The sequence below is a fragment of the Taeniopygia guttata genome, chromosome Z (genome assembly GCF_048771995.1).
Source record: "Taeniopygia guttata chromosome Z, bTaeGut7.mat, whole genome shotgun sequence".
NCBI classification, from domain to species: Eukaryota; Metazoa; Chordata; class Aves; order Passeriformes; family Estrildidae; genus Taeniopygia; species Taeniopygia guttata.
Genome location: NC_133063.1, coordinates 33094050 through 33103763, shown reverse-complemented (window position 1 = coordinate 33103763; position 9714 = coordinate 33094050).

Below are 9714 nucleotides of genomic sequence, written 5' to 3'. Positions count from 1 at the left end.
CCTTTCTTCCACTGAAAATATTTTAACATCTGAACTATCTTTTCTCATTGTGGGGATCCAGTGCTTCCCTCTGGCTGCCCTGGCAAGTCTGGGACCCTGGCAGGGGGTCAGGAACCCCCCTGGACAGAGCCCCGAGAGACACTGTCTCTGATCTCTGTCCATGGAAAAACGTTTTCAATCTTACAGGATGAATTACAAGCTTTGAGTGTTTGGTACGAGTAATAATTAAGTGTGGCACGGGTGCAAAAGTAAAATTTTAGGTTTCTAGATTAGGGGTTCAAAGGGGACAAGATGGAGGAATTGGGAGTGTCTTGTCCTTTTTCTCCTTCTTCATGCCCTCCATGTTTCACTTTAGTGTTGGCATTTTTCTATTGGTTTAGGCTGGGGACACACTGTTCAACGTAGATGATAGATATTGGCACATTATTGTAAATATAGCACAGGTAGTTTCTGGTATATAATGTTTGTACCATCCCACTGAGGGGCAGAGCCCCGCACACTGCCCTGCAGGACAGACCTGCAGCAGGGCAGCAGAACTTGTTATAGATAAGCAAGAATAAACAACCTTGAAAACAGCACAGACGAATTATGGCTTCTTCTTTGGCAACAGGGCAGAAAGACAGAGACTTTCTACAATCTCGGAATCATCAATACCCACAGATTCCAACATCTCACCCTCAACCTTTAGCAAAGTGCAAATAGACGAATTAATCCACATTCATTTCTATTAATATATTTACCAAGGATGAATAAACCCTATGGAAGTCCAAAAATAACATGAAATTATACAAAGAAACTACATTTTCATCTTCTTCACTGGGGCCAAAAACACCTGCAGAGAGGACTAACTAAGACTCAGCTACAAGTCTCTGTTCTGTAGCCCAGCTCTCAGATGAAGCATTAACTTTTTATTTATAACTCTTCATACAGTGTAACCCATAGTTATATTTCAGGAGGACCATAGCCAATGAAACCAGAAGGTATTCTCAGTCAGGTTTCAAAAACATTTTATAAATACAGCAGTATTTCTTCTATGGGACATATTACAGATTATTTGCATTGTTCCTTCTTTTCCAGGTTATGGTTAAAGCTGTGTGCTAACTGTAAAATACAAATTATTTTTCTAAAGGAGATGAGCTAAAGTTTTAAGGTGGCAATTAGGTAGGTATCTGGTTCTGATGCTGGAAATGCTGCACAGAAAATCTTTTGTTTTCATTATCTCTGCTTAAGGGCTTGTAACTTACTATATACCAGCACTGCAGAAATAAATTACCTGTTAGCAAAAGAAACTGCACATAATATATAAAGTTTCTCTTTGGTTCTAGCTTTTAATTTGACTTTGTCTTCTTTTAAGTGAAAGATTCATAATTCTTCATTTTCAAACCTTTATTCTTCATAACACATATTCTAATTCTGGTTCTCACCCATACTTCAGATATATTAACCCCATGGAATGACTAATTAATTCAGTATACTGGTACCTATCTTCTGTACTGCTGTGAAAGGTACACTGTTGCATTTTTGTTGTCAATTTCTAATAAATTAGAAGCTTTGATTTGCAAGTTATCAGAGAGAAAACCATACAGAGAACATTTAATGAACCAAATACTCACTCGCTCTCTGTGTTTAGGATGCATAGTAAGTGTCATTATAACTTGCTTTTCTAAATTTAACTTGAAAGTTAGATAGTCTTAATCCTTTGTCCAAGGAATGTGGGAGGAAGGCATTGTACCCTCCTCCTTGCATATGTGCCTGAAGAACAAGAATGCAGCAACTCTGATAGCATTACATTGACAGTTTATTTCAAGATATAAACAAAGGAGGTGTTCTGTTGCTTTTTTAAAAGTAGACTCTAATTATAAATGTTAGTGGTATGTTTTGAAGAGAGATAGCCTTCCCTCATTGCTTCACTCCCTCACTTGGATTTTTTCTCTGACACAGCTGGCAGTTATGCTTTTGTATGAAGAGGCTGAGGAGCAGATGAGATAAAGCAGGAAACTGGAATTCTCTCTAAGTATTAAGGCAATTTGCTACAGCAGTACACTTGTAAGAGTCACCCTTTCATAACAAGTAGGAATGACACAAAAGATCTGCAGCGCAAAGCTGAGATTAGGCTATATATTCTGTATCCGTACCAGAGGCTCCTGAGGACAGCAGTGGGACAAGTTGTACTCCAACTGTTTCCATAACTAAACAACCTTGCAGGTGATACAGATTGCAGCAACCAGAATAGAATCAATTGTGGCCAAGTGCCAGCTCGTTAATGCAGTTTTTATTTCACAGAAATTTCTTGCTATACATTTAAATCAAAAGCATTCTGCTATGCAGCACATTTTTTCAGTCCATTTGCCTAGTGGAACTACAACATTGTTACAAATCAGCCTGAGAGAGTTGCATAGGAAATGACAAATAGTAATGCATTTTCAAAATGTAATCAAAGAATATCCTATATTTGAATTTAGAAACCTGTGTAAAGTTGTCAGATTTCTAAGTCTTATAGCAACTAATCCTACTACAATTTCTATGAACCAAAAAATTCTGCCATATTGGTAAAATGTTTCTTTTACTATAATCTTGAGAAGAGAAACTCTCAGCTTTATGAGTGTCTGTAAGACATTTGAAACACTGTGAGAAAAGACACACTTAAATGCCAAAAGGATTAGACACATGGATGTAGTCTTCAGTGATTAGTACAACTTGGGCTTTCCTTATTTACTCTGTCAAAACAGAAAATCATCATCTTCATCACAGAATGATGGAATGGTCCATGCTGGAAAAGACTTTAAAGCTAGTGCAGCCCCCTGCCCTGGCTGGGGTTGTGGCCCAGTCTCACTCCAGCAGCTCCTTCTTTTGTTGAGAACCTCAGAACTGGATTCAGCACTGCAGGTGGGGTCTCACAGAGCAGAGCAGAGGGGCAGAATTCCCCACCTCACCCTGCTGCCACAGTGCTTTGGACGCAGCACAGGACAACTGCTCTCTAGGCTGAAATGCAAACTATTGGGTCAAACTTCTCAGCCACCAACACCCCCAAGCCATTCTCCTCAGGGCTGCTCTCAATTCATTCTCTGCCCAGCCTGTGTTTGTCTTTGGGACTGCCCTGACACAGGTGCAGAACCTTGCACTTGGCCTTGTTCAGCTTCATGAGCTTTGCATAAACCTACCTCTCAAACCTGTCAAGGTCCTTCTGGGAGGCATCCCCCTCCTCCAGCATGCTGCTGCCCCGCAGCAGTTCAGTGTCCTTGGCAAACTTGCTGAGAGTGCATCCGATCCCACTCTATGGCACTGTGGGAATCCAGGGCTTCCCTCTGGCTGCCCTGGCAGGTCTGGGACCCTGGCAGGGGGTCAGGAACCCCCCTGGACAGAGCCCCGAGAGACACTGTCTCTGATCTCTGTCCATGGAGAGGAGTTTTCAATCTTACAGGATGAATTAGAAGCTTTGAGTGTTTGATAAGATTAAGTGTGACACGGGTGCAAAAGTAAAATTTTAGGTTTCTAGATTAGGGGTTCAGAGGGGACAAGATGGAGGAATTGGGTGTGTCTTGTCCTTTTCCTCCTTCTTCATGCCCTCCATGTTTCACTGTAGTGTTGGCATTTTTCTATTGGTTTAGGCTGGGAACACACTGTTCAATGTAGATGATAGATATTGGCACATTATTGTAAATATAGCACACGTAGTTTCTGGTATATAATGTTTGTAACATCCCACTGGGGGCAGAGCCCCGCACGCTGCCCTGCAGGACAGACCTGCAGCAGCGCAGCAGAACATGTTATAGATAAGCAAGAATAAACAACCTTGAAAACAGCACAGACGAATTATGGCTTCTTCTTTGGCAACGGGGCAGAAAGACAGAGACTTTCTACAATCTCCAATTGGAATCACCAATACCCACAGATTCTGACATGGCACCAACAAGGAGCTTCAACCAGTGGTCCCAACCAGTGGTCCCAACACCAATCACTGAGAAATGCCATGCAATCTTTAAATAAGAAGTAGTTTTATATGATTCTTTCCCTACAGGTTTCATTAATTTAGTCTATTAAAACAAGAGGGAAAGCCAAAACACTTATCCGTATATCTTGCTTAAATTTCTCTTCGCTCCAGCCAATACATGCTGAATGAGTGCAACAAGATTTTACCAAAAAGAATACATCTTACATATTCACTACTGCTTTATCAAAGTCATACTCTTTAGCTCTTTAATGTATGACTTGCTCCTGGCTTCAAATTAATAAGAATTAAGTCTCCCACTAGTTTTTTGGTTTTTTTTTTTGGGGGGAGGGAGGGTTGTTTTGTTTTGTTTTGTTTTAAATAATGGAAGGCTTTCCTTCATTTACTGATTAATAAAAAAAGGAAGAGACTTTTATGTTCTTTCCTTGGAATTGTTGCAATATTTTCAGCTTAAACCTCCTGACTTGATTCATAAGTGTTCAAGTCAAGAAAGATTAAACTCTTCTCATAACTTAAAAAGAGATTGCTTGAATCTCTGTCTTTCAGAGATTCTTTTCTTATCTTCAAGGTCAGGTAAAAACATCAAGAGTTTAGAAATATGCTCTATCTGTGAGATAGGTCAAGATGACCTTGTGTTCTCCCCCCTAAAAAAACCGTTCATGTATTTCTTCTTCATTTAGGCTCAGGCAAGCATAAAAGAGCATAAAGTGACTCCAGCAGCTTTAAAACTTATGGATATTACTTAATTTTCAAGCTGTTTCAAATATCTTTCACTTCCTTCTTGGATGAGTTTTAATAATTAATATTTTTGCAGGATGCTATTGCTCCAGACAGATGTTCTCTGCCTTACAGATTATTTTTGTTTAGAATTTCATGCCTATTTGCAAGACCTGCTTTCCACTTTACTTAAGAAACTGAGAAGGATCTCTTCTGCAAATTAATTCTCTACTGCTGCAGAATTATCCTAGCTCATTATGCTAGCTGTTAAGGGAATATTTCCTTGTTGCAGCAGTACAGACACAGATGATCTTTGGGATATCTACTATGTGTCTTGGATTGGCATCCCTAAACTACGCACTTCGTTTCTCTTCACTGCCTTCTTCCCTGGTTTTGGGGGGTTTTTTGGTTGTTTTGAGTTTTGGTGGGGTTTTTTTGGATTTTCTTTGTTTGTTTGTTTTGGTTTTTTGGGTTTTTTTTTTTTTGGTACTTCATCCAAAGGCGATCTTTTGCCTTCCGGTTGTAGGTAAAAATCCCCTAGGTCTAACATGACATTTTTAAGTGACTGCTCTTCAAGCATGAAGATATTATGTCCGTGCTGTCTAGAGTACATAAAGGCAATACGGTGATTATTTTCACTGATTGCTAGGTGAGATTATTTTCACTGATTGCTAGGTGAAATCAGCGGAAACCCCTGCACAGCAGGGTTTTACCTAGGAGTGAGCGTCTTGCTTTCAGGAATACTCCGGCAACTGCCTCATCCTTTCTATTCACAGGCACTCCTGTGCCTGTGGTCAAATTCACAGGCACCCCGTGGTCAAATTCCATGTCGTTCCCTCCTGTTCCCAGTTTTCTAAAGTACATCAGCGAGAACAGAATCGTCTGGTTAGTCATCGTGCCCTCCTTGGGGATCTCCGCAGAGTCCTGGGATATCCTGAGTTGGAAAGGATCCACAAGAATCATTGAGTCCAGCTCTTAAATGGATGGGCCGATTGAGCAGGCAACTTCGGCATTATTAGCACCATGCTCTAACCAACCGAGCCAATGCTTCCAGCCATCCCCAGCTTCCACACATCTTCCAGAGCAGCAGCTCCCTCCTCAAAGCCAGCTGCAAAGACCCTGGGGGGGAAAAATTTTAAACAGCAACCATTGCTCACCACATGGGCTCAATTTTTTCAGGTTGGCAGTGAGACTCACAGGTTTCATAATAGTATATTAAGCACAGTATAACCTTATTAGATAGAAGAATATGAAAAAGGGGGGTTTGCCTGTAAGCACTAAAGTCATGCTTTAAACAGAAAATCTAGACAATCAGACCTTAAAGGGAAATTGATTTTAAAATTCCCTAGAGAAGACAGAAAATGCACATCAAAGAAGAATTACTAATGCACAGCCTCATTTGGCAAGGACAGCTATTTCATGTAAAGGTAGTCTCATGCACTTTATTTGAGAGCACAATGGCCACAGCATACTGCACTATTCCATGCCATGCCATGCCATGCCACACCACACCATATATTTTGCATTCATGCCATTAAGAGAAAAACTGCTTGAATGACAGTAAAAGCTCTAATAAGGTTGACCACAGTTTCCATTTTACAGCTCTTTAGCCTTCTATCAGTTTCTGAAGCTTTCATACATTGCTATTGAACCTCATGTCTCTCAATAATCAATTCCTTTCAACCAATCCAGATTTTAGAATATATGATGTATAGAAAGATGTTTCAATTGCAGCAAGATTATAGATATGATTTTTTAAGGATTCAAAAATTGTTCAGAATTGATAATGAAATACCTTGCAGTGGAAAATGCAGCTCCTAACTAGGTAATGAATTCTGATAGAATTCTGTGTTTTAGCTGTCCTTATCCTAACTCAGGATATTTGCTATTCCACTTTTTTTTTTTTTGCACAGTAATAATCTGAGGACACATGCAATTAGGCCAGCTGTTTCTGAGAAAAAAATAACTGAGGTTCACACTAATCATCCCAGTGTAACATAATACCTGAGTCAGCTGCTTGGTTGATTGAGGCATCATGGACACTTCTGTAGGTTAGAGGTCTTTGGGAGAAACACACCCAACTGAACATCAGAGGAAATTCTCAAGGGTAGCATGTGGCAAGATGTTTCTAGAAGGACAGAGAACGTCCTACAGATGGAAATGCTTTACCCAAATAATTTGATTTGTCCATTAGAGTAAATTCTTACATGACTAGCTGTTAAGATTTCGCCAACCAGACAAATCAAATCTTAAGTTACTGAAGAAGTAACTTAAAATAAAGTAGCATTGTTAGTGTTGAAGGTATATACATTCATAGTATAGTTTCTGTTCTGCATGAAGATCCATGTACACCCAGTTTTACATATCCAACTTCTATTATTTATTTTGTACTGTTATGGAACAAAATGTAAGTGTCTTTCTTTATTGTTTTTGTTTTGCTATTTTGTTTATATTTTGATGTGTTTTATGGGTTTGTTTGTTTGTCTTTGGTTGGGATTTTTGTTTGTGATTTGAGTTTTTGTTGTTTTATTTTGGTTTTGTTCTTGGTTTTGGGTTTGTTCTTTTTAATTTTTTTTTTTTTTTTAACAAAGTTGCAGAATTCATATGGGTTAACTTGAAGAAAAAAGACATAATCTCCCTGGTTGCATTTCCCATTCTGGTTCATAGCAGGACTACACAGTTTTATACCAGTACAGCTGAACTACAGAACCCTTGTGGATTGGAAAACATAGGAAGAGACTAGGAATGCCTCAGCTGGCAACATAGGGTTGTTGGTTTTCTTTTTTTTTTTTCTGTTTGTAGTTTGCCTGTCACCTTAAACATGGAGGAGTAGGGATTTAAATAGAAAAATTATGGAGTACAGACCTGACATATGAGAACACCAACCCTATCTCTAAGTGCCCGTCTTTTGTTTCATTTGCTCTGTATAGATCAGAAAATCCCAGGTCATGATCTCCTAGACGATCTTCACAACTCCACAGGTGACTTTCTCCAAGCCCACAAATACACTTTCCATCATGGAAAGGTCCTCATAATGCACTGAGTAATTCTGCAGAGGCACCTGACAGTTGTGCTTTGTGCTGACTCCTCTAACCCTCCTCACATTTTTGCATCTGCCCAATGTGATGTGCCACTCAGGGCTGCAAAATATGCATTCACCTGCGTGTGAAGTAGGTTACTCCCCTTTGTGAGAGCCATGTTGTGGATGCACATGCAGAGCACTGGTGCTCACAGATAGTGAGGAGTAGCTGAGAATGGTACAAACTTGGACTATTTTGTCTAGACTTCAATGTGATTAACCGGATCATGCATAACCAAATCAAAGTTAATCTCCTATCAGATAGCTTAAAAAAGACTTGAGCTGGCAGATTTTTACTTCTTCCTCTATTCTGAACACTGACATAAGTTAAGGATAATCAAATACCCTGGACTGTTCCAGGAAAGCTTGGAGTATGATTACAGGCAAAAGAGGGGAAAAGACAGTCTTAGAGCATATGCAGTGCTAATGCTGGTGCAAAACGTGAAACCAATATAAGACCACAAGCAAAGGAATTGAGATTAATTATTTGAGTAATGAGTGAAGCTAGATTTCAAACGTTTATGTTTATTAAATAAGTGGAATTCTGACTAAATTGGACTGTAGTTTTGGGAGTTTCTGTAAGTTGAAACGGATGCAAATGTTTGTTATGGTAACTAGTATCCTGCCTGTGCTTATAGCACTGCTAAAAAGAAAACCTGAAAAGGAACGCTAACATGAATCTTGGTAAACTAAATGTGCTAGTAGGTAAGTTACTGTAACTTATTCATTAAACTGCCTTGTTTTTTCCCATTTTGGTAACAGATATAAAACCTTACAATATGCAGTACAAGTAATTAATATTTTCATCCTTGTGAGCCCAAAATGTCATCTTCCTGTGTTAAACAGTCTGTTTGTGAGGAAATGGTAGCATATCTCTGAAGCTAGATGCTTGGCTGTTTAAAACATTGGTTGAAGAAATGTATTTCTATTTGCAAATTCCAGTTCTAAGAAACCCTGCAATCTTCTACAATTCAGTTCAAAGTCCTGATAATGAACAAAAAAGTGTTGTGCCAGGCACTTGATTTCTTTATTTCCTGCCACTGAATGATCTCGGCAACAATCATTGTAGACGGGCTAACATGGGTCACTAAAAGCACATGCACTACCCCTGGAGTGGCTCTTGTAGTGCTAGTGGAATTGAACAGACTTCCCCTGTCTCCAGAGTACCTGGAAGCCTGTACCATGCATTCACTGTGGCTGGTGTAACGTCTCTTAAATTGGTAGACATGTTTCCAATTAAATGAACTTGCATGTAAGTTTATACCATAAATAAAAAAGTCTCTCAGATGGAAAAGAAATTAAGTAACTGAAGTTTTTCTTCCTTCCTGAGAATAGTACACTCCAGAGACAGTTCATTCAGTGGCAAGATGAGAGGAAGATTCAGCCAAAACTTAGTCTTCCCCAAAGACATGTTCCTAACAGTGTGAGACAGGTAGTGAAGATTTTTCCCACGAGAGTTAATGGAACTGAGTCAGAGAAAGCGTGTAAACACATACATTGCACCCTACTCAAAGGACAGGGCCAAAGGCACCTGCAAGTGTGCTGGGACTATCCCACGGAGGACACGCATGCTGGCGTTTTCAGAGCCGATTGCAAGCCTGAAAGAGCATCCCACTGTCGCCAGGACACTCAGGGTCCCGCTGACAGCGCTCCCTAGGACCTCGCTCGCCACCTCCTGCCGCATGGCTGCATTTCCTCCTGCCCTTCGGTGGCTGCAGCCGGGTCGGCCCGGCTGGGGCTGGCAGGGAGGCGCAGCCGGCGGAGGAGACACCGGCAGAGCGCGCCGGGCGCAGGGACGCGGGGACAGCCGCGGAGGCGGCACTGCAGCGCGGCACGGCGGCGCCGCGCACGCCAAAAGGCCCACGGACAAAATACCAACGCTAAAGGAGCAGTTCCTGAAAAAGAAGGGCGCTCTATGTTCTCCTGCGAGTAGCTGCGGGGTCAGGAGCTAGCTCCGGGTGAATGCCGT